The sequence below is a fragment of the Durio zibethinus genome, chromosome 25 (assembly GCF_047325235.1).
Source record: "Durio zibethinus cultivar Kanyao isolate XHJ-2024 chromosome 25, ASM4732523v1, whole genome shotgun sequence".
NCBI classification, from domain to species: Eukaryota; Viridiplantae; Streptophyta; class Magnoliopsida; order Malvales; family Malvaceae; genus Durio; species Durio zibethinus.
The window spans coordinates 3,775,631-3,800,342 of NC_143186.1; the positions used below are offsets into that span (position 1 = coordinate 3,775,631).

Genomic DNA, 24,712 nt, shown 5'->3' on the forward strand with positions numbered 1-24,712 from the left:
TATTCATTCATCATTCTCTTGTCTATACCTTTATGTACTTCAACTTAGCAAACACCCAACCTTTGTGATGTTCTTAGAGTTTGCAAAATACTTCATTTTTTTGTTTTGTGAGTTTGTAAGCTTAAGGGGGATGATAACCCTTAATAGTTCATTGTGTTGAGTTTGTAAAGCTTAGAGAAGTTTGGTTGTAATCTTCAACACTTATAGTGGATTAACTCCTTGGCAAGAGAGGCTAAGGGAGAGGATGTAGGTGCCTAAGGAAGGACTGAACCTCTATAAATTACAGTGTTATTTTCTCTATCTCTATCTCCTATTTATTTTCAATTATTGTGTTTAATTGTTTAGCAAAAATTGTGCTTATTGAATATTGTTTTTGAAAACTTCATTAAAACTAATTCACCCCCCTCTTGGTTTATTCCAAATTTTTGAGCTAACAATTGGTATCAAAGCTTTGGTCTCTTTTTGTAGGTTTAACCACCTTGAAAAAAGATCCTATGGCTCAATTTTGGTTCCAAGATGGTGAGGAAGTCCTCAAAGCTCCTATGGTGGATAAATTTGAATCTTGTGAATGGAGAAAGAGGATGAAGGTGATCATTATGGCCCAAGATTTTAGAGCTTGGAATGTGATTGAAAAAGGACTTGAAACTCCTTCAAATGATGCAAACTACATGAGACAAGTGATAGATGATGCAAAGGCCAAGTGCATTCTATATGGAGCTTTAAATGATTACAACTTCAACTTGGTCTCAAAATGCTCAACCTCAAATGAGATATGGAGAAAGTTGGATGAGCTACAAGAAAGACAAATTCCCAACTAACATCCATTATGTCTTATGGCCATTGAGGAATCAAAGGTAACCTCTAACTCTTGTGATTCAAATTCTTATACTTTTGATGAGTTACAAGATGCTTACAATGATTTAGTAATTGAGTTTGAAAATATGCATTTGAAACATAAGAAAATGATTTCAAAATTCAAAGTTGAAAATGATCTTTTGATGAATGCAAAAAATATTTTAGAAAAAGAAAATGAAAAGTTGAAAATAGATTTAAAAACCTCTCAAAGTAAAAATGAATTTTTAGAAAAAGAAATTTTTTATTTGAAAAAGAAATTTGATGAATTGATCAATGAAAAACAAAAGCTTTTAAAGAGTTCATTAAGTACTAAAATGATTAAATGTAATTTTTGTAATTTTCATGGTCATACTATACATACTTGTCGTATTAGAAGAAAAGTCCCATTTAGAATTAGGCAAGTATGGGTTCCAAAATGGATAAGAGACTTGGTGACTAACGCTCAATGACCTAAAACAATTTGGGTACCAAAAATCAAATGAGATTGTCTCTTATAGGTGTGCTAGAGCAAAGAGCTACAATGTGAGATTGAAGATTGAATACTCTAGACACACAATGGAGATGGGTAACCTCTAAACTTTTATTTGAAGAAGATTTGATTTTGGTTACCTATTCTTGATGAAATTTGGATGCTTGATTGATTATGCAAAATTAGGTTACCTATTCTTGTTAGACATAGAGTTCAAGATGAAGTCCAAGACACATCGAAGGAAAATGAGACCTAGGAGATGGAGAGGAATTTTGAAATATATGAGGACCTTGAGGAAGAAAAAGTTCAAGAAAAGGATCCACAAGAAGTTGAAGCGAAATACATAGATACTGCTAGAGAATATAAAGATCTCCTACAAGTTGGAAAAGCATTCTTGAAGAATATAGAATCAAATATAGATATGCAAGAGGAAGATCATGAAATGAAGAGAATAAGAATGACTCCAAGAATGTCAACCTAAAAGAAGACATTTGAGTGCAGCCTAATCAACAGTAACATCTAAATAGAGATAGCTACTAAAGAGTTAAAGAAGGTTACACTTGTTGATAATTGCAGCCTAACACTTCAACAAATCCTTCTAACTAAACAAGATGACCTAGGGAGTTTTAGCATTCCATGTTCTATTGGTCATGTGTATTTTGATGAAGCTTTATGTGATTTGGGTTCTAGTGTCAACCTAATACCTATGAATGTTTTTATGCAATTTGAAGTTGGTACATTGAAACCTCTAAATTTTAGTATCAAATTTACTAATAGATCTGCTAAGAAGCTTCAAGGGGTATTGGAAAATGTTCCTATAAAAGTGGGTTAATATGCTTTTCTAGTTGACTTTACTATTTTAAACATAAAAGATAGTCAAGCCTTTATCCTTTTAGGTAGACCTTTGCTAGTGACCTCTAAAGCTGTAATTGATGATACCTAAAAAAATAAAATTTTTAGTTCTGTAATTCAACTTTTATCTTGTCATCCACTATGGTATTTAAGATTAATACCATCAGTTAACTTGTTGACGTGGTATAAATAACTAATAAGATGTTATCACGTGTAAAAGTCTTATCAGTGTCATATCATCAATTGCCATGTCATTATTAAAAGAAATGTTTTTTTAAATTCATCAAAATTCGAAAAAATTCAAAATTTTTTTTAAAAAATATGAAAAATTAAAAATTTCTTAAATCTAAAAATCTTAATAAAAAATCCAAAAAATTCTAAAATTCTAAAAATTCAAAAGAATGAAAATTTTAATAAAAATAAAATTTTCTTAATATTCAAAAACATCACAAAAACTTAAAAAATTAAAAATAATAAAACTATAAAATTTTATTAAAAACTCTAAAAAATTTTTAAAATTTATGAAAGGTTTTCATTTTTTTAATTTTACAATTTTAATTTTTAAATATTTTATGAATTTTTTAGTTTTGTTTGAATTCTTTTTGGATTTTTATTAAAAATTTAAGCTTTTTCTTTTTTATTTTTTTAAAATTTTGTATAAATTATTTAGAATATTTAAATTTTTTTTTTACATTTTTTAATTTTTTAAAATTTTTTAAAATTTTTAAGAATTTTTTATAATTCATTTTTTTAAAAAAAAATTAGATTTTTTTATTTTCAATTTTTTAAGTAATGTGAATCTTTTTTTTTTTTTAATTTTAAGAAAATTTTATTTGTATTAAAAGTTTCATTTTTGAATTTTTCAGTTATTTTAACTTTTTGAATTTTTATTAAAATTTTAAGATTTTTAAATTTTTTTATGTTTTAATAATTTTTTAAATTCTTATAATATCTAAAAGTATTTCATTTTTTTATTTTTATAATTTTTTAAAATATTTCAAATTTTTTTAAAAGAAATTTCAATTTTTTTTTTGAATTTTTAAAAAATTTTTGAATTTATCTATTAATGTAAATGTGGTAATTTATGATGCAGCATTGACTAGACTTTAGTGTCATGTATCAGCATCTTATTGGTTCTTCATACTATGCCAGCAAGTTGACTAATAGTGTTAATCAGAATTACTAAAATGAATGATGAAATGAAAGTTCGAATACCAAATTGATAATTTTTTTTTTAGGTACGAAATTAACAAAAAATATATAATACAAGGGTTATTATTATATTTAACTCTTTTTTTTTTTATTACAAACAAAACCTATGGTCAATTAGCTTGGAATGAATAGTAATATAAAGCACATTTCATTCTTGAGCACAAATTTTACAAATATATATTTATATGTAATACAAGCCTTTTTAGATGCAATCTAATGTTACTAGTACAATTTGTTCTTCTTTATATTATTGTTTGATAAATATGAAAGATTGAATATGTGCAACCATAATCTATCTTGCAATAGCATGTTTGGATGTCAAATTATTAAAATGATTATTCTTCTTTTGACAACAAACTTAGTTTAATTATTGAGGATAGTACTATTTATACTATATTTTTGCGTTGGAGTACATAATTATATGATCTTTTTCTTACTATAATACTTATCTGATTATAATATTTATAGTGTGAATTTATAAATTACAAATAGTATTTTTTATGCATGTTTAATTCCAATAAAAATGTTTAAATAATATATTAAAAAATGATATGGAAAGCCTGCAATAATGCGGGATATGATACTAATATTAGTTATTTAGGTGGTTTGGCATTAAATTTTTTATCTAATTTAGTTTCTTTATTTTTTTTTTCAAAAATTGCATAATGTTGATTCATCTATGATAATTTATAGATTTTTTTGGTTATTTTCACTATAGACTAAATGGTTTGGAATCATTTTTATTTGGGTAAATTTCATGGAAGTTCTTTAGTTTTGAGTATAATTCAACATAAATTCATTAATTTAAGAAATGGACAAGTCGCTTCAAACTTTTTAATTTAAAAAATAAGTAGATCTTTCTATTAGTAATCCATTAGTTATTCCGTTAAAAATCTTATTTAAAAACTATTTTACCCTTGAACAGTAAATATTCTCAAATACTCACCTAAGTAATATTTTATAATAAGTAATTATTTTTATTTTTTCTCAAAATATATCAAATGTATTATTAATAGAAAAAAAATTTTTTAGATGCGATATATAAAAACAAAACTTACAATTATAAGTACACTAATATGAAAATATATGTATAACAAATAAATATATTAAGCATATAATACTATTTTGACATGTCACAATTAAAGAAAAATGAAGGATATAATATGAAAAAACGTTGGTTAAAAAAAAAGATCACAATTGGATATTTCTCTGTTTGGTTTTAATTATTATAATACTTGTATATATGTTAAATTTGAATCTATATGTTTGTGAAATTATAGTAATAACAAACTTATTAATTTTATATTGAAAATAATTTATAATAAGTAAACCCCAAATAAATAGTTGTAATGTTTAAATACAAATAATTTTTGTTACTATATATTCAATAGATATATAGAATAAATTTTCTCAAAAAAAATATAGAATAAAGAGTAATATATAAATATATTCCATTTAGGTTTAAGTGGTAGTTTTGTAATTGCTTAAATTATATTAAAGGAGTTAAGAAGTTTGGAGTGGATTGTCCATTTTTCAAATTAATGGATTTGTATTGAATTATACTCAAAATTGAATGACTTGGATGGACTTTTTTGTTTATCCTATATTTATCGAGGTTAACAAATACAAGTAGTGGCATTTTTAACATAATATCAAAAGCAATTTGTGCAATATTTGTTCAATGTTTTATTGGTTTATCATTAGTATCTAGATGATTATGGATTTGATGACAATTTCGATCATAGTTTTTCTTTAATTTTCCTTCTTGAATCATTTAAAAATTACCCAATTTTTCGTTGGAATTCTTTGTGAATGATGCTATTAGTTTCAGTAATATTCTATTATGGGAGGAATCAACTTACAGTAGTGTAAAAGTTTTAGTTTTACATTTTTTTAACCATTTAATGGATGAGTTTAAATCTTTTTTTTTTTTACTTGTCTCTTTCATCCATTAAATTTATTAAAATCAATTGCTAAAAAAATATAAAAAGGTGTAAAACTTTTTTTTGTACAACTTAATTTCTCCCCTTTTATTATTCATTACTCTATTTTTCTAAATTACAATAATTGATGAACAACACAGTTTACTATTGAAGCAATATAAATAATATAAAAATACTTAATTTACTATTGAAATTATCATGGTTACAAACAATTTTCAATTTGATTGCAAAAAAGAGCTCAAGTCAAGTAGTCAAACTATCCTTTAACGTATATATTATTTAAATTTATCTTGAATTATTTACTATTGAAACTTTCAACATGAAATTATGCATTTTTTTCTACATTATGGTGAATAAAGAGAGAGAAAAATTTAAATGACAAGAAATAGAAATGTAACGAGTTATGAGTAATTGATTTGTGTGTTTAAATTTTAACTTAAAAATATAACACTATTGTTTATATATATATATATATATATATAACTTATAATAAAAATTATCCCTAATTGAGCTTTAAACATCCACCTCAGCAATGTCATAAGTTATAGACTGAGAGTCAAATTGGGCAAGAAAACATGTCTTCTGAAGCTTTCAACACAACGCATGTCTAACATCTGTTAAATAAAAACTGAAACACATGTCTAACCACTGTTAAAGAGAAAAGGATAGAAAATAAGTTACCTATTATCGACGCTGACAAGGAAGTAAGGAGTAGACACGATCATCCGTGACACCATCGACAAGGTCTTGGTCCTCCCCGGTCTTGCCGCCGACACCGTTTGTCTCCAACTAGACGATATCCTTGCTAAGACAGCGTGTCAGGTTTCCAAATTCGTGACCGTGGCTTTAGTCGACATAGATTCCGAGAATGATCAGGTTTACGTTAAGTATTTCGATATCACTTTGATTCCTTCGACTATTTTCTTCTTCAATGCTCATCATATGAAGATGGATTCTGGGTATTTATTTTTAACCCTTTATCTTTCAAAATTTTTTGTTTTTTGTTTTTAATTTAATTTGGTTAAAAGAATTGAATTTGATTGATACTTTTAAGCCACTGAATAGGTTAAATGCTTTTGGATCCCAAGCTCACCGACAAGGCAAGTCTCTACCTTGCATGTTCCTTTTTCTTTTTTTTTTTTTTTTTTTTTTAATTTCTCTTTAATTGTATCGACAAAGGTTAACAAAGTCTGCTGTTGTCATTGAAGAACTCTGGTAAGTTCATAAAATCTTTATCTGTCTTTTTTTTTTTTTCCTTTTTACATTATTTAAAATTTTATATTTCTTGGGTTATAGTAATTATTTTTTTAGGTGCTTGGTTTTAGATTATGTAAGGCTTAATCACAATACAACTTCATTTTTTGATTTTTTGAGTGTTCGCTTAAATGCTTGATTGATGTTTCAAGGTGGAGTCGTGTTCGCTTAAATGCTTGTAAGGTATTAAAAAAATATTTTTGTTATTATTTTTTAGTTTAAAAGTTCGATTTTTTCATAAATGATCAAATTTGGAATTTTGTCAAATTGGGAAGGGATTGTTAGAAGATACCAAAGCACAAAAATTGGCTTTTCAACATTGGATTGAAGCTGTAATTTACTCTCCTAAGTCCTTGGGCCTTTCACTTGAATCAAAACATATATTCATTTCAAATTTTAGATTTTTTTTGATAATTTTATTGATTGAACCTAACTTTTTTTTTTTTTTAGTGCAGATTGATGCACGTCATCACTATGGGCATAGCTTGCATATTTACTTCGAGGAGCGGTGTAAAGCTAATGCTGGTCAACCATTTTTCTACTGGTAAGCCTTAACATGAATTGCAATTGCTATTAACTTGAAATATCCCAATGAAAGTGTTCAAAGCAGTTAATTACTCATGGAGTTTTTTTGCTAGTGCTGTTTGACAGGTTAGATATAGGGGATGGCAAAGATATTAATCCCAAAGAATGCCCGAGATTAAAGCTTCAATCGCAATGCATTAAGTATCTTGGACTTGTATGTGCCATCATATGTTAGGTTTCTAGATTTAAATTTCTAATAACATGTATGAAATTGTTAATTCCAATTGATGTAAAATCCTGATATGTGTGTGTTTTGTCTTTTAATGTGGAAATAGCAAAAAAAAAAAAAATGGCATTATGAGTACATTGTTGTTGAAAGAAAGAAAGATTATCCATAAACAGACCTAGAAAGTACTTGATATAATCCAAGGATTGAAATAGGGAAAACGTATATTTGTTATAAGCACCTCCAAGAAATTGTATGCTGGTGAGGTAAGCATCTATATGACTCAAAACAGCCTTAAATTGCTTTTTGCCATCCTCAGACAATAAGGTGTACACAACTAACATACCCTATGGAAACAAACACAAAAAAGAGCCACAATATTACATTGTATTTTGGTGTGTAGTTTTCTTGAACCAGATGAAGTACCATGTTACGAATTATTTTATTTCAACTATCTCATTCTTTTGTTTAAATTTGGATTATTTGAAAATTAAATTGTAATCTTATGTTTGCTTTTATTCTATCTCAGCATTCATTATCATTTTATTTCTATTGGTGAGAAGAACATTGGAACAACAATTAGCTAAGAGGTATTTTGGGGTTCTATCTATAATCTTTCTTCTTTGAAGTTAAATGCATCTTTGGGTATAGGTGATGAATTGTAGAATATGTACCAATGCGAAAATAGTTTACTCATCATATTAGATGTAGAGTGCCTGATCTCTCTACTCTATTGAAGGATTTTTCTTACACATTATGAATATGATCAAGTGTTCTTATTAAGTTTATGATCAAACTTTACCACCACTATTTTCATAAGTTTGAATGACAGCATTAGCAATTAAATTGGCAGTAATGCATTTTCTAGAGCTTATATGTTTTTTCATCCTTGCTTCATTATTTTTCCAAATTGCAATTGCAATTGTTGTTTTCTTCCTAAAAGATCTTATATGGTTAATTCTTGTATGTATGCAACCTAGGCTGGAGATGGTTAATCAGGTAATTGTTATTTAATGTGTCTTAGTGATTATGAAAGAGCATGGCTGATGAATTTCCATAGGACAAGTGTCGATCCTCTTAGTGTACTCATAAAGATTTGGCCATAGATAAATGGTAGCAATTCCATTTATGTGGCCAAAAGATGAAGAAAGATTGATAGTTATTGCTCACTTTTTCTTTTATTATTATTGATTAATACTAATTTGCAACATGTAATAATTTTCTTTGGTCTTTTTTGAAAGATATTGCATTGAAAGCCAATTTTGAATTCATAAACAAGTTTGGAGTTGATAGGTGGTGTTTCCATGGTAGGGACATTGCTTCTAACAGTAAAACACTAGAGGTCAGGTAGTTTTCTTATTTATTCTTAAAGTTCCTTTTATATTTGAATGCTTTGAAATGAACTGGTTTTTTCTAAACTGTTTTAATAATTGTCTTATAACTTTTGACAATTGTCTATCAATCAATTTCTTATTGTGTTTGTTGTAGGAAACTAATGCAAACTTGGATGAAGTGATTGCCCTTACTAAAAAACTTCAGGTAACTTACTGAATGTGTATAAAGTGTTTGGTGGCTGCTATCTTGCTTTAGTAAAGACTTAAGTACTAAAATTTCTCTTTTTCTATTTCAATAATTTTATAGTTTCTTGAACATCTCAACTTGGATCTCTTTACACCTTATTTACTTTTAGTTTGTTTATTTTAACAGCCTAGCTTTATTAATCAATCACATAGGTAATAGGTACTGTGCTTGTTGTTACAAGAAATAAGAAATAGCACTTTTTGAGAAATCTCAAAAGAGTTTATACTATGGAACAAACATATGTTCATATATGTATGTATACATATATGCATATACATGAGGATTTAAGGAAATCTTATATTGGATTGATGGTTGGGCTTTTTTTATTTGTGAATAATTGTTTGGAATTGGGTGATTGTGATGTTTAGATGGTCGACAAGATCAATAAAGTCCTTTGTAATGGAGAAATTGAAGGCAAGGAAGATCAAGTATCCAAATAAAATTGAAATGCTTCTTATGGGAATTCTGGTGGAGGGTTAGTGTTTTATTTGCCATTTTAGCTCACTACTTATTATTATAGCATCATATAACACACTTCAAAAACTACTTTAGAAAATTTTCTTATGGAATTCAATGAAAACCCGTTTCTATTGGGGAATGGTAGTGAAAAAGTGTGCAGTGTTCATCTTTAATTTGTTTCGGATGATCATAGTATTCACTATGAAACAAAAACTTTTATATAAATAAGTAGGTGCTCTTAATGCCACACAAGTATGCATGAGGTGTGAAAATCGTCTGCTTAAGAATGTTAACTTGATGATCTACTTAAAGCAGGGTAAACCCACCTCCTTACACTATAAGAAATTTTTTATATATTGACGTTTGGTTATACTAAGGGTCAAATTGCATCAGTAAAAAAAATTTATATTGATGATTGTTTTTAATACCATTAGAAGATACCATACTTTTACCAACATTTTAGACAACCGTCGGTGTAAATAAACTTTTTTTGATGGAATATAACTATTGTCAGTATAAGTATGTTATATACAAACACTTATCTATACTAACGATCAAATTATGTAAGTAAAAAGTATCTATACTGATGAATTTTTGTTACTATCAGTATAGATAGTGCCTATACAACACTTTGTATAATCGTCGGTATAGGTAAACTTTTTATGACAATATATAAATATTCGTTAGTATAAATATGTTATATATTATGGTTATAATCTATTTGAATATAAATATCCGTTAGTATAAATATGTTATATATAGAAAACACCTTGAATAATCTCTTTTAATGAATAATTCATGGATTATTGAAGGCGTTTCTAGCTAAAAACGCCTTTAATAATTCATGGATTATTCAAGGTATTTTTCGTCAAAAACGCTTTTAATAAACCTATTCAATATTTTGTAAGGGATTATTCAATGCACATTCTAGCTAAAAACACCTTCAATAATCCTCTCATAAAAATTAAAGGGGATTATTCAAGGTATTTTTGGTTATAAACGCCTTGACTAACCCTATTTAATTTTTTCTAAAGAAGTATTCAAGGTGTTTTCACACCAAAACGTCTTGTATAATCTTACAGAAAAGGGGAAGGGATTATTGAAGGCATTTTTGGTAAAAAATACCTTCAATAATCCACTCATAAAAATTTAAGGGGATTATTCAAGGCACGTACTTAGCCAAAAACGCCTTCAATAACCCCTTTCAATTTTTTGTAAGGGATTATTCAAGGCATTTTTCAGGCAAAAATACCTTGAATAATTACCTCATAAAAATTGAAGAGGATTCAAGGCATTTTTCCCAAAAAAAAAATGAGAGGAGATTATTGAAGGCATTTTTGGCTTGAAACACCTTTAATAATCCCATTCAATTTTTTTAAGCGATTATTAAAGGCATTTTTAGCAAAAAACGCCATCAATAATTTCTTATAAAAATTTTTAGGGATTATTCAAGGTGTTTTTTGGGTTAAAATATCTTGAATAATCCCATCAAAAAAATAAAGGATTATTGAAGGTATTTTTGGCAAAAAATACCTTCAATAATCCTATCATAAAAATTAAATTAGATTATTCAAGGTGTTTTTTGTCATAAATACCTTGAATAATCATATGCGAAGATTTTTAAAGATTATTCAAGGTATTTTTTGGCCAAAAATACCTTAAATAATCCCCATTGCTTAAAAATTGGATTATTTAAGTTACCATCGTATATGCCAAGGAGATTATAGTAATTATTCAGGATTTAATATATGTGGATTCTCTTCAACAAAATGAATGAATCTGAACATGAGATACGCTAAAAATGAAAGAAAACTTCAGGTATCGCATTTATCCAGGGATCACACTTTTATTATGAATATACGATTCTGCAAACTAAATGCCCCTACGTCTTGGGCATAAATATTTTTCTATGTTATTTGTAATTTTTTTTTTATAAAAGACAAATCCAATTAATGCTCAAAGAAAAAATTGGTCCTTATGCTCTCATATTTTGGGCATGAAAACCTTTAAAAAAAATCTAAACTTATTAAAACAAAAGTAGTGAAAATTTTGTTCTTACCATCCTTACCTTGCCTTTTAGTCCTTACCTCACTTGAAGCTTATCTCATCTTATTCTCCCTTGCTTTTAATCTTTTTAACTTTGTAGCTAAAATCCTTATTTAAATTTTCAATGTTTAAAACTTTGTTTTCCTTGCAAAAATCACTCATTTCTACATAGTTTTTACAATATATCTAGATTTTATCCTTTTGCAATTATGAGTTATTTATGGTTGGTTGGGACTTGATAAAGATGGTCCAAGGTAGCTATTAGGTAGAGAAATCTCCTAAGAAGCTCTTTGCACTTGAATCAACTACTTAATAATTTTCTTTGATTTATTTTCATGTTTATACTCTACTTTCATTCTAGTTCGGTTTTCAATTAATGTTTTGATTATTTGAGCTTGTCTTCCTTATTCATTTGCTTGATTAATTTACTTTATTTTGATGTCAAGTTATTACATTTATTTTTTTTACTTGCTTTTAAATTTTCCAACACTTAATTTCATGTTCTTAGTGGTACTAGTTATTATATGTTGCTTTAAATTTCTATTTTTTAGATTCTTCTTTGATTATGCCTAATCTTTTTTTTTTTAGCATTTAGATAATGATTATGCCAATTCCTGTTTCTTGCTGCAAATTGGTTGACTAATAAAGCGAAGGTAAATGTTTATAAAATATAAAATTTACTTTGTTTTAACATTATGATAATAATTACAAAGTTATTATAATATATCATTACATGAAAATGGAGATTGAGTGGCTGTTTTTTAATGGCATTTTTAAATAAATGCCACAACATTTTGTTTTTTTATAAGGTTAGCGAGCCTTTTTATAAAACACCATTAAATTCTTATATAGTGGCATTTGGATTTAAAAACGCTACTAAAAATATATTTTTGTGGCGTTTTTTGACCTAAACGCTTTTATATACTTTGACTTTTTATAATTTTGCCTGCTAAATACAAATCTAAAAATTATAAAAAACTCAAGGGGTGTTTGGTTCGAAAAAATCTAAATATTTTTTTTTTGAAATCTTATTGTTGGGTATTTGATTCCAACATTTGGTCTTCTTCCTCCTCTTGTGCAGGATTGATCGGGTGTGAAGGCAATAGCCAATTTCGCTGAACCCAGGAAGAATTGATCGATCCCTTCTTTGATAGGATCGATCGGATATTCAACCAGTAGCTAAAATGACTTGGAAAGACACAAAATCGATCGATCCCCTTCAAACCCAATTGATCGGTTCCATGCAAAAGCCCAAAATCGATCAATCCTCCATTTCAATCGATCGATCGGGTCATGAATTTTAGGTGTGATAAATTCGGGTCCTCACCTATTTGGTTGATCCTTTCATCTTTCCTCCCCTATTCATCTTCTTCCCCAACTCTTTCTCTCTACACCCTACATATTCCCATTTATTTCTCACCAAAAATTGACTCTTTCTCTTGTAAATTTCTCTTGTAAACTTGCTACCCACTGTTTCTTACTTATCAAACTCATCTCCCATGGCACCCAGAACCAAAGTCATTGTTAAATGATGAAACCCTCCAAGAGAGGCTTCAAGCTCCACCATGAAGCCTTCTTTCAACCAAAATTTCAACAATCCTGAAGCTAAGGAGCGGTATGAGACACACTTTGCTCATCGAGAAGTAAAGCCTGGAAGGGTAATCTCACTAGACTTCCTTCAATCAATAGAATTTTCTTATTTGCATACTTTTGAGTCTTTTGGATGGATGCCTTACTTGTGTATGGAGAGTCGCTTATTCTAGAATCTAGTAAGAGTTTTCTATAGTAATGCTAGCTGTGTTCAAATTGAAGGAACAAATAGGCATTACCTTGATAGGTTCAGAACATATGTAATGGGGAAAGAAATCTTAGTTACAAAACAAGTGCTAGTTGAGGCCTTTACGTTAGCTAATGAAGGGGAGACAAATACTAGATGTGATATGGTGCAACTAGCTCAAGATATCTTTATGAATCACAATTTACAGGTTGTTCCCACACAAGCCTCTAGGTTACCTATGCATGATCGGTTGCTACACCTCATTGTAACCCATGCGTTAGCCCCTTTTGGGACACAATACTCCATCATTAGGAAATAAAATTATTGGTGGTTGTACAAGATCAAGCATGAACAGAAACCAGATTTGGTGCACTTCATTTTTAGTGACATGATGACGATTGTCCAAAATAGAGATGTTACTCTGGTATATGGGTATGCTATAAGCAATCTTTTGAGACATTTGGAAGTAAACACTAGAGGCGATAGAGAAATGTGCGTCAATGACCCATTTAGTATTCTTGGGCCTCCCATATTGCATAGTGTGGGGTATGTTAAAACTCCAGCTGACCAATGGGTTAAAAAGAGAGACATTGGTGCTGCACAAGAGGAAGCGGAAGAGCAAATATTGGATCGGATTTTGGTGTATGGCAACCCAACCTGTCGAGGCCCAATGGGTGAGGTATCTCATGAAGGCTTTACGAAACCCTTTATATTCGCCTGTCACTTAGTATGGGGCTCTGCGCTACCAAAAGAGAATAAGGAAATAGAGTTACGCTTTCGCTATTAGCTATAGCTTTTGGTACATTGGTAAGTTCTTGATCCTGAAAACTGGTATCAAAGTTATATTTACAAAATAATAAAAAAAATGTGGGAAAACATAAGAGATGGCAATAAGAAGGCTTTATTGAGGTAGAGGTGGAGAATGAGGAGATGAAGGTGGAGGAGAAGAGTAATACGAAGACTGTCCCATGTGCTGAGGAATAAACCTCATATGCTCAATATCAACTCGAAGATGCTGGACTTGTGTCACAAGTTCATTTTAAGTTTCCTCCATGGACTTCAATCTAGTGCTCATAGTGTCAACCATCGAGTGTAGACTGTTCATCTGAAGCAAAAGCATCTCTAAGGTACCTTGAGTGTCAAAAGGTGTGCTAGGGGGTTCTTCTTAAGGTGCAGGCATATATACAGGGTCTTGCTCTTCCTCTTCCTCTTGTGCAACACCAATATCCCCTTTTTTAACCCATTAGCCAGTTGAAGTTTCAACATACCCCATACTATGCAATGTGGAAGGCTCAACAATACTAAATGGGTCATTGACGTGCATCTCTCTCTCGCCTCTAGTGTTTACTTCCAAATGTCTCAAAAGATTGCTTATAGCAGAACCATATACCAGAGTAACATCTTTATTCTGGATAATTTTCATCATGTCACTAAAAATGAAGTGCACCAAATTTGGTTTCTGTTCATGCTTGATCTTGTACATCCACCAATAATCTTGTTTCCTAATGGTGGAGTATTGTGCCCCAAAATGGGCTAACACATGGGTTACAATAAGGTGTAGTAACCGACCATGCATGGGTAACCTAGAGGCTTGTGTGGAAGTAACCTGTAAATTGTGATTCCTAAAGATATCTTGAGCTAGTTACATCATATCACATCTAGTATTTGTCTCCTCTTCATCAGCTAATGTAAAGGCCTCAGCTAGAACTTGTTTTGTAATTAAGATTTCCTTCCCCATTACGTATGTTTTGAACCTATCAAGGTAATGCCTATTTTTTCCTTCAATTTGAACACAGCTAGCATTACTATAGAAAACTCTTACTAGATTCTCGAATAAGTGACTCTCTATACACAAGTAAGGCATCTATCTAAAAGACTCAAAAGTATGCAAATAGGGAAACTCTATTGATTGAAAGAAGTCTAGTGAGATTACCCTTCCAGGCTTTACTTCCCGATGAGCAAAGTGTGTCTCACATCACTCCTTGGCTTCGAGATTGTTGAAATTTTGGTTGAAAAAAGGCTTCATAGTGGAGCTTGAAGCCTTTCTTGGAGGGTTTCGTCGTCCAGCCATGACTTTGGTTCTAGGTGCCATAGGAGATGAGTTTGATAAGTAAGAAATAGTAGGTAGCAAGTTTACAAGAGAAATTTGTAAGAAAAAGAGTCAATTTTTGGTGAGAAGTGAGTGGGAATATGTAGGGTGTAGAGAGAAAGAGTTGGGAAAGAAGATGAATAGAGAGGAAAGATGAAAGGATCGGCTAAACAAGTGAAGACCCGAATTTATCATGCTTAAAATTCATGACCCGATCGATCGGTTGAAGTGAGGGATCGATCGATTTTAAGCTTTTGCATGGAATCGATCGATTGGGTTTGAAGGAGATTGATCGGTTTTATGCCTTTTCAAGTCATTTTAGCTACTAGTTGAATATCCGATCTATCCTATCAAATAAGGGATCGATCAGTTCTTCTTGGGTTCAACGAAATTGGCTACTGCCTTCACACCCGATCGATCTTGTTCCAAGGGGGATCGATCAATTCTTCCTAGGTTCAACGAAATTGGCTACTGCCTTTACACCCGATCAATCCTGTCCAAAGGGGATCGATCGGTTCCCTATGTTTTCCCTTTACTTTAGCTACGGGGTGAAGAACCAATCGATCCATTCCAAAGAGGATCGATTGGTTTTTGCTGTTGCATGTTGAAAACCATGCAATATGATCATTCAAACAAGCATTTTACAATCATGCACAAACTAAAGAAAAATTTAGAAAAACATACATTTAATCAATCAAAATTGCACCATATATCATAACATCAAGAAATTCACTTCAAGGAACATTCATCATGCCAAGTTCACCTCTAATTGCATAAAATCTATCTTTCACAAGAGGTTTTGTGAAGATATCAGCTAGTTGATGCAAGGTGTCAACATATTCAAGTACAATGTCACCTTTTTGAACATGATCTCTAATAAAATGATGCCTAATTTCAATATGTTTAGTTCTAGAGTGTTGAATTGAATTTTTAGTGAGCTTGATGGCACAGTATTGTCACATTTAATGGGAATATGATCCATGGTTATTCCAAAATCCTCCAATTGTTGCTTAATCCACAAAACCTGAGCATAACAACTTTCAGCCGCTACATATTCAGCTTCGGTTATAGATTAAGCAACACTATTTTGTTTCTTGGAAAACCATGACATGAGCATATTTCCAAACAATTGACAAGTACCAGAAGTGCCTTTTCTATCAATTTTGCACCCACCAAAATCTGCATCGGAATAGGCATGTAAAGCAAAGGAAGAGCCTTTTGGATACCATAATCTTAAATTTGGGGTGTCTTTAAGGTATCTAAAAATCTTTTTAACTGTAAAAAAATGTGTTTCTCTAGAAGATGATTGAAATCTAGCACATAAACATACACTAAACATAATATCAGGTCTATTAACAGTAAGATATAGCAATGAACCACTCATAGACCTATATAGTTTAGAGTCATCATGTTTACCTCCTTCATCCTTGTCAAGCTTTGTTGAAGTGCTTATTGGTGTCAAGCAAGGCTTTGATTCTTCCAATCCAAACCTTATGAGCAAATCCTTGATGTATTTGGCTTGATTAATGAAGGTGCCATCTTTTGTTTGCTTTACTTGTAGGCCCAAGAAGAATGTGAGTTCTCCCATTATGCTCATTTCAAATTCACCTTGCATAATCTTAGCAAATTCTTGACAAAAAATTTTCATTAGTAGCACCAAATATAATATCATCAACATAAATTTGCACTATGAGAATGTCCTTACCTTTTGTTTTAATAAAAAGTGTAGTGTCAACCTTTCTTCTAGTAAAATCATTTTCAATCAAAAAATTTGACAATCTTTCATACCAAGCTCTAGGAGCTTATTTTAAACCATATAAAGCTTTTGTCAATTTATAAACATGATTTGGAAATTTTGGATTTTCAAAACCGGGAGGTTGCTCTACATACACTTCTTCATTTATAAAACCATTAAGAAATGCACTCTTGACATCCATTTGAAAAAGCTTAAAATTTTTAAAACATGTAAATGCAAGCAACATCCTTATGGCTTCTAACCTTGCTACCGGGGCATAAGTTTCATCATAATCTATTCCTTCCTCTTTTCTATACCCTTAAGCTACCAAACTAGCTTTGTTTCTAATGATATTCCCATTTTCATCCATTTTACTCCTAAAGACCCATTTGATGCCTATGGTGGGATGATCATTAGGCCTAGGTATAAGATTCCATACATGGTTTCTTTCAAATTGGTTCAATTCTTCTTGCATGGCCAAAATCCAATGATCATCTCCTAATGTTTGATCTATATTTTTGGGTTCAATATGAGATAAAAAAGTAACATAATTACACACATTAAAAGAAGATCTAGTTCTTACCTTTTGAGTTAGATCACCAATGATTTCACTATCTTTGACATACCTCCTTTCTCTAGAATGATTTGGCTCTCTCTCTCTATGTGTTATGGCTCCTCTAGAAACTCAGCTTTTACCTTTTGATTTTTCTCCTCAATGTCATGAGGTACATCATTGATCCATTCTTGAAGTATACCTACATCATCATCATCAAGAAGCACCTTTCTCGAAGGTGGGTTAACATGTATAGACTCTTCAACCACTAATGTTCTTTTATTGAAAACTCTATAAGCTTTTGAATTCAAAAAATATCCTAGGAAAATTCCTTCATTTTTTGCATCAAATTTACCAAGATCATCTTTTCCATTGTTCAAAATAAAACATTTACAACCAAAAGGATGAAAATAAATTATGTTAGGCCTTTTTCCTTTAAAAAGTTCATAGGGGGTTTTCTTCAAAATTGGTCTAATCATAGCTCTATTTATGATATAGCAAGAAGCATTTATGGTTTTCGCCCAAAAATATCTAGGTAGATTGTTTTCACAAAGCATGGTTCTAGCCATTTCTTCTAAAATTCTATTTCTCCTTTCTACTACCCCATTTTGTTAAGGAGTTCTAGGAGCAGAAAAATTATGGCTAATACCATTTTCACTACAAAATATATTAAAGCCTAGATTTTCAAATTCATTTCCATGATCACTTTTAATACTAGTAATTGAATAACCTTTTTCATTTTGTTTTTGTTTACTAAAAGTGATGAATTTTTCAAAAGCCTCATTCTTTGAATGCAAAAAGAGAACCCATGTTAATCTAGTGAAATCATCAATAATAACAAACCCATATTGTTTTCCATCAAGACTCATTGTTCTAGTAGGGCCAAAAAGATCAATATGCAATAGTTGAAGAGGTCTAGTAGTTGAAATGCAATTTTTAGGTCTGAAAGAAATTCTTCTATGTTTTCCTTGAGCACATGCATCACAAACCTTGTCATTTTCATATTTCAACTTTGGCTAACCAATAACGAAATTATTTTAAAAAAGTTTTGAAATTACATGCATACTTGCATGTCCAAGCTTTTTATGCCAAATCCAACTCTCATTTTCTTTTTGAGCCATAAAACAAACATTTTTAGAGGATAGGTCATCTAGATGCACTACATAAATGTTTCCTTGACGGTGTCCAACAAAAACAAGCTTGTTAGTTTTGATATCAATTACTTAACAGCACATGGATTCAAACATAACCCTAAATCCTTTATCACATAATTGACTAATGTTAAGTAAATTATGCTTGAGACCTTTTACAATTAAAACATTTTCAATAGAAGTAGAGGAATTGTTACCAATGGAGCCAATCCCTTCAATTTGGCCTTTTGAGTTGTCACCAAATGTAACATCTCCTCCACTTTTCGCTTTTAAGTCCTTAAAGAGAGTTTTATCTCCGGTCATGTGTTTTGAGCATCCACTATCAAGGTACCATTGATTGTTCTTGCTTGAATTTGCTTTGTAGCAAGGCTCATCCACCTACAAAAACATAATTAAATTTTTATTTTGGGTACCTAAATTTTCTTGGGTCCTTGAGAGTTAGTACTAACAATTTTTATGCCTTTTGGAATCCACTTCATTTTAGTAGCCTCATCTTGAGATATGTTAACTCTTTTTGGAATCCACACTCTCCTAATAACCTTACCTCTATAAGTGACTTTCTTTAAGGAACAATATTATATAGAATGATCCAATTTATGACAATGTGCACACATGCTAGATGAATCATTTGGCTTAATAAAGAAATTTTTTAAGTGAGTCTCTTTGTTGTCACCATTATAACCTAGTCCATCTTTATCAAAGAAAGCTTTTTGTGTTTCTAGCATGTCATTGAGCTTTTGATGACCCATATAAAATCTAGAAAATGAATAATGTAGATTTTCATTTTTCTTAGTCAAGTCATTGACATTTACCTTCAAGAGCTCAACTTCTTTTTTTAAATCTTCTTTTGCTTTAGTCAATGACTCATTTTCTAGTTTCAATTTACTAATCATTTTTCTATATTTTATGCTCATGTTCTCAAATTCTATAGCTAATTCATCATAGGCATCTTGTAGTTCATCAAATGAGTATGAATTTGAATCACATAGATTAGAGGTTACTTTGGGCTCATCAAGAGCCATGAGACATAGGTTAGCTACTTCCTCTTCATTTGATTCATCATCGGAGAAGTCACTATCACTTCATGTTGCTACCATAGCTTTCTTCTTTGGCTTAGTCATGTTTTGCTTTTTCCATAAAAGATAATCAGTTTAATGTGACTCGGTTTGTTGCATTCATAGCAAATAATTTGGTCCCTTTCTCTTCTACTTGATTCCCTTTTAGTCATCTCCCTTTGTGGTCTTCTCCTACTTGGGAACTTGTTCATTCTCATGAACTTCTTGAATCGCTTTGCAAACATGGCCATCTCTTCATCTTCATCATCCTCCTTTTGAGCAAAATTTTCTTCATCCTCTTGAAAGGTAGATTTGAGAGCAATGCCACCTTTCTTGATTGGTTCTTGTCTCTTTTTTATCTTTATTTCATAAGTGAGGAGAGAGCCCATTAGTTCATCCAAAGAAAGTGTATGAGGATCTTTGGACTTCAATGGCTATCACTTTGGCTTCCCAACTCTTTGGTAGACTATTGAGAATTTTCTTTACCATCTTCATATTTGAATATGCCTTTCCAAGAGCCTTTAAATCATTAAAGATATCGGTGAAGTGGTTTGACATCTCACTAATGGTTTCATCGGGTTTCATCTTGAACAACTCATAATCATGAGTAAGCATAACTATTTTTGTCTCCTTCACTTGGTTTGTACCTTCATGGGTGACTGTCAACTTATTCCAAATTTTCTTTGCATTTTCATACAAGGAGACTCTATTATACTCACTTGGTCCCAATGCACAAAAGAGTGTGTGCATTGCTTTGGCATTGAGTTGAGCCATCTTCATGTCATTGACATCCCATTACTCTCTAGCTTTATCACTTTCTTACCATCCACCATCTTCATTGAAATTTAAGGACCATTTACAATGACCCTCTAGACTTCATAATCATTAGCTTGAATGAACAGCCTCATCCTAGTCTGCCAATAGGAGTAGTTGTCACCAGCAAAGAGAGGGGGTCTAACAATTAAATGCCCTTCACTTCCGAGAGATATTGCAACTGTTTCATTTGCCATGAGACACACCTATCGTTGGCAGGTATAGTTGTTGTAGCTTGAGGATGATTTTTCCATATTGATTATCATATTTCTCTGAGCCATTTTCAGGATCACTCTTGGGCTATTAAACCTGTAAAAAGAGTACTAGCTCTGATACCAATTGTTAGCTCAAAGACTTGGAATAAACCAAGAGAAGGGTGAATTGGTTTTAATAAAATTTTTAAAGATAATATTCAATATCCATAAATTATCAAATTAAATAAGCACAATAGATGAATATAAATAAGAGATATGGTTAGAGAATTTAATACCAAGATTTATAGAGCTTCGGTCTTTTCTTAGGCACCTATATCCTCTCCTTTAGCCTCTCTTGCTAAAGAGTTTAATCCACTATTAGATGAAGATTACACATAAGCTTTCACAAAGCTTTACAAACTCTACAACATACACTCTTAAGGGTTATCCTCCCCTTTAAGCTTACACACTCACAATACAAAAATTTAAAAGTGTTTGGCAAACTTTAAGAACCTCACAAAGGTTGGGTATTTACTAAGTTGAAGTACAAAAAGGCATAGATAAAAAAGTAAAGAAAGATTGATATGAATTATGCATTTTTTCTCTTTTAATAGCTCTGAATGCTTGAGCATATTGATAGGTGAATAGCAATAAGTTTCTTGACTCTTGTTGTGTCTTGGTCTGCAGTGGAATGCTTGATTTATAGTTAAGAAGCAGTTGAGAGCCGTTGGATTGCATTTAATGTTTCAAACCTATAGAAATTTTGGATAGAAAATAACTGTTAGGAGTTTCAAGCCTTTAGGGGATCGATTGGTTCATGTTTGAGAAAGCTCAATTTTGTGCCTATTTTGCCTTACCCGATCGATCCCTTGCTTGAGGGGATCGATTTGTTCTTTTAGGTGATCGATCCCCTATGTGGGGGGATTGATCCCTTTTCTGGGTTTTCACACTTGGAGGACATTATGTTTGAACAACCGATCGATCCCTTTAAGAGGGGATCGATCCTTTGCCTTAGGTGATCGATCCTCTATGTGAGGGGATCGATCTTTTTTCTAGAAAATTGCACGAGGAAAGCATTCTGTATGAAAAAGTGATAAATCCCTTGAATAATGGGATCAATCCATTTTGCTAACCAATCGATCCCTACAGGGAGGGGATCGATCAGTTTTTGCCAAATCTTGAGAACTTTTGATTTTAGTTGAAAACAAGATCGATCCCTTTTGCTAGGGGATCAATCTGGTAATGGAAGGGATCGATCCTTTCTATCAAAACTTGCATAAATCATGTTTTATTCTGAGAATTTGAGTTGTTTTGGTTCTCAAATGAATTTTGGCAAAATAGAAGGGTGAAAAACTGTTCAATTTAAGCTTAGACAAGATTGAAACAAGTTTGGCAAATTTTTATTTTGTCAAATCAAAACTCTTAATCAATTTAAGGCCAACAAAATGCCATGAATAATCCTCTTCACTTTTTATGAAAAGATTATTCAAGGCGTTTTTAGGGTTATTGGAGGTGTTTTAGGGCTAAAACGTCTTGAATAATTCAAAAAAATTGGAAAAGATTATTGAAGATATTTTTGGCTAAAAAGGTCTTGAATAATCTCTTCTAATTTTTAACTAGAAATGCCTTGAATAACTCTATTTAATTTTTTGTAAGAGATTATTCAAGGTATTTTTTTTTTGCCAAAAATGCCTTGAATAATTCTAAAAAAAGTGAGAAATGATTATTGAAGGCATTTTTGACAAAAAAATGTCTTGAATAATCTCTTACAAAAAAAAAAGAAAGGGATTATTCAAGGCATTTTTGGCTAAAAAATTCTTTGAATTACCCCATTTAATTTTTTGGAAAGGGATTATTCAAGGCATTTTTGGCCAGAAATGCCTTGAATAACCCTATTCAATTTTTTGTAAAAGATTATTCAAGACGTTTTCTGACCAAAAACACCTTGAATAATCCCAAAAAAATAGAAAGGGATTATTTAAGACATTTTGTACTAGAAAACACTTTGAATAACCCTATTCAATTAATTTCCCTTAAATGCAAGAAAGTTAGTGACGTTTCTATAAGAAAATGCTACTAAATTTCCCTTAAATTTCAAACCTATGAGACCCCTTTTTTGCTTTTCTTTTCCCTACTCATTTCTTCCATTTTTGCTCATTTTGGGTCGCTTTCTTTTAATTTCTTGCCTAAGTTTTAGTCATTTTATGGTCAATTTTCATCTTCTTTCCTTTTATTTTTGCAAATTTCAAGTTAACTTTCTTGAATTTTGAGTCAAATCCCTAAACTTCTTGTTTGATTTGTTGTGTTTTCGCAGCCGTTCAAGCTCCATTGGTATGTTTCATTTCAACATTGGCAATTTTTAGTATTTGGCTATTCTTTTGCTTTTTTTACCAATTTATTTCATTATTGCAATTTTGAGTTTGGTTTTGTTTGGTTGGTGAGAAAAATTCAAGATAGAATAGAAAATGAAAGAAGTAAGGTTTTTCTCTAAAAACTTGAAATTGAACGTTGAATTTAGTTACAAACATAAATGAAATTTTAAGGTTAGTTTTTTTTCAGCATAATATTTTTTAAATTACTAAAAAATTGTTACTTTTTAACATGATTTTGTTGATTCATTCAAGATATTCTTAGGAAACTATTATGAAATAGTCTATTATGTTTTAAATATAATTTGAGTATTAAAGAGGCTTTTATGGGATCTTTTTTTAGATCTGTATCACTTTCTTACAAATTACTATGTATAAGTATTTTTAACTCGATTTTGCTTCTTTTACTTTTTTTTTATGTCTTTATTTGCTAGTAATTTAATGAGATTGTTATTGAGTTATGTAAACTGGAACATGTATTAGATATTTACCTGCACTTATGGATCCATGACTGGGAAAATGTTCATATAAAGGATGTTGTTAAGTGTTTTTAAGCTTTATTCCTCGTTAAAGGACAAAGAGGTGTTTGTGCTATTTGTAATTTACAAGTTCTGTGCATTGTTTGTTTGTCATTGTTGTCATTTCTCGGCAAAAGCTTATTCTTTTCCAAAGTTAGTGATATAGGATTTCTTTTTCCTTGTGTAGCCAATGTCACCAATTGTCAAAACTATTAATCGTGTTTACAAATAGACGTATGCAGAAACTAGCATGCATATGCATGTTTGGTGATGTGCATGTGCTTGTCTTCTTGATTTCATGTTGATGAAATGACTTAATCTTACGTGAAAGGATTCATTGTGCATGACAACCATCAATAACAAAAAATAGAGAACCAAAAAAAGACATCTATAGTAATTTGTTAATACTATAAGGTAAAATATTTGCCACATACTTAATCTTCCTTTGTTATACTATAGGTTTCTAGATGTATGAATATTCAATTAAAATTTGTATAAATTTTTTGTTGATGTTATCTCTTTTCCTTTTTTGCATCGTTTAAAAACATAATATCAATGCATGACACGTAATAGTTTTTTTTTTTTTTTGCATTGTAATAGGTTATCTCTGATATCTCTATATTGAGAGAGGGATTGCAAACTATACAACATCATTTCGAGTAAATGGAAGCAGAAAGAGAATATGAGTTTGCTAGAGTTGAACATGAGCATGCTAAAATTGAAGAAGAATGTGTTAAAATGGACCAAGAGCATGCAAGATTTCAGTAATTGCATAATCGATTCAATATTTTTATGAATTTTGTGCAACTATAATTTTCAGGAACTAATCTAGGTGATCCACCAACTCAGGTATTATATTTAGTAACTGTTTATATTTTTAATATAAAAAATAGCTTATTATTAAGTGTTAAAACTTGTATTATTTTATTCAGTAGGTTTTTGAACACACTAGTGACCAAGGTGGAAAAAATCTTTCATCAAATGGTAGTGTTTCAAATTTATGCAGTCATCAATTTCATACATTTTAGATCTTTGG

General features: G+C 30.6%; 1 long non-coding RNA gene across 21 annotated transcripts; it reads left to right on the forward strand.

Annotated features, from left to right (window-relative positions):
- Positions 1-5,897: 5,897 nt before the first annotated feature.
- Positions 5,898-24,712, forward strand: LOC111276089 (uncharacterized). 21 transcript variants are annotated; one of them, XR_016333634.1, is made up of 8 exons: positions 5,898-6,290; positions 6,397-6,546; positions 7,041-7,129; positions 7,866-7,926; positions 8,648-8,678; positions 8,825-8,875; positions 9,286-9,392; positions 24,277-24,712. It is a non-coding gene; the product is annotated as an uncharacterized LOC111276089 (long non-coding RNA). The 21 variants fall into 21 exon arrangements; XR_016333648.1 differs by lacking the exon at positions 9,286-9,392 and adding an exon at positions 7,224-7,324 and having other exon boundaries at positions 8,648-8,683; positions 24,277-24,709; XR_016333639.1 differs by lacking the exon at positions 9,286-9,392 and adding an exon at positions 7,224-7,324 and having other exon boundaries at positions 8,578-8,683; positions 24,277-24,706.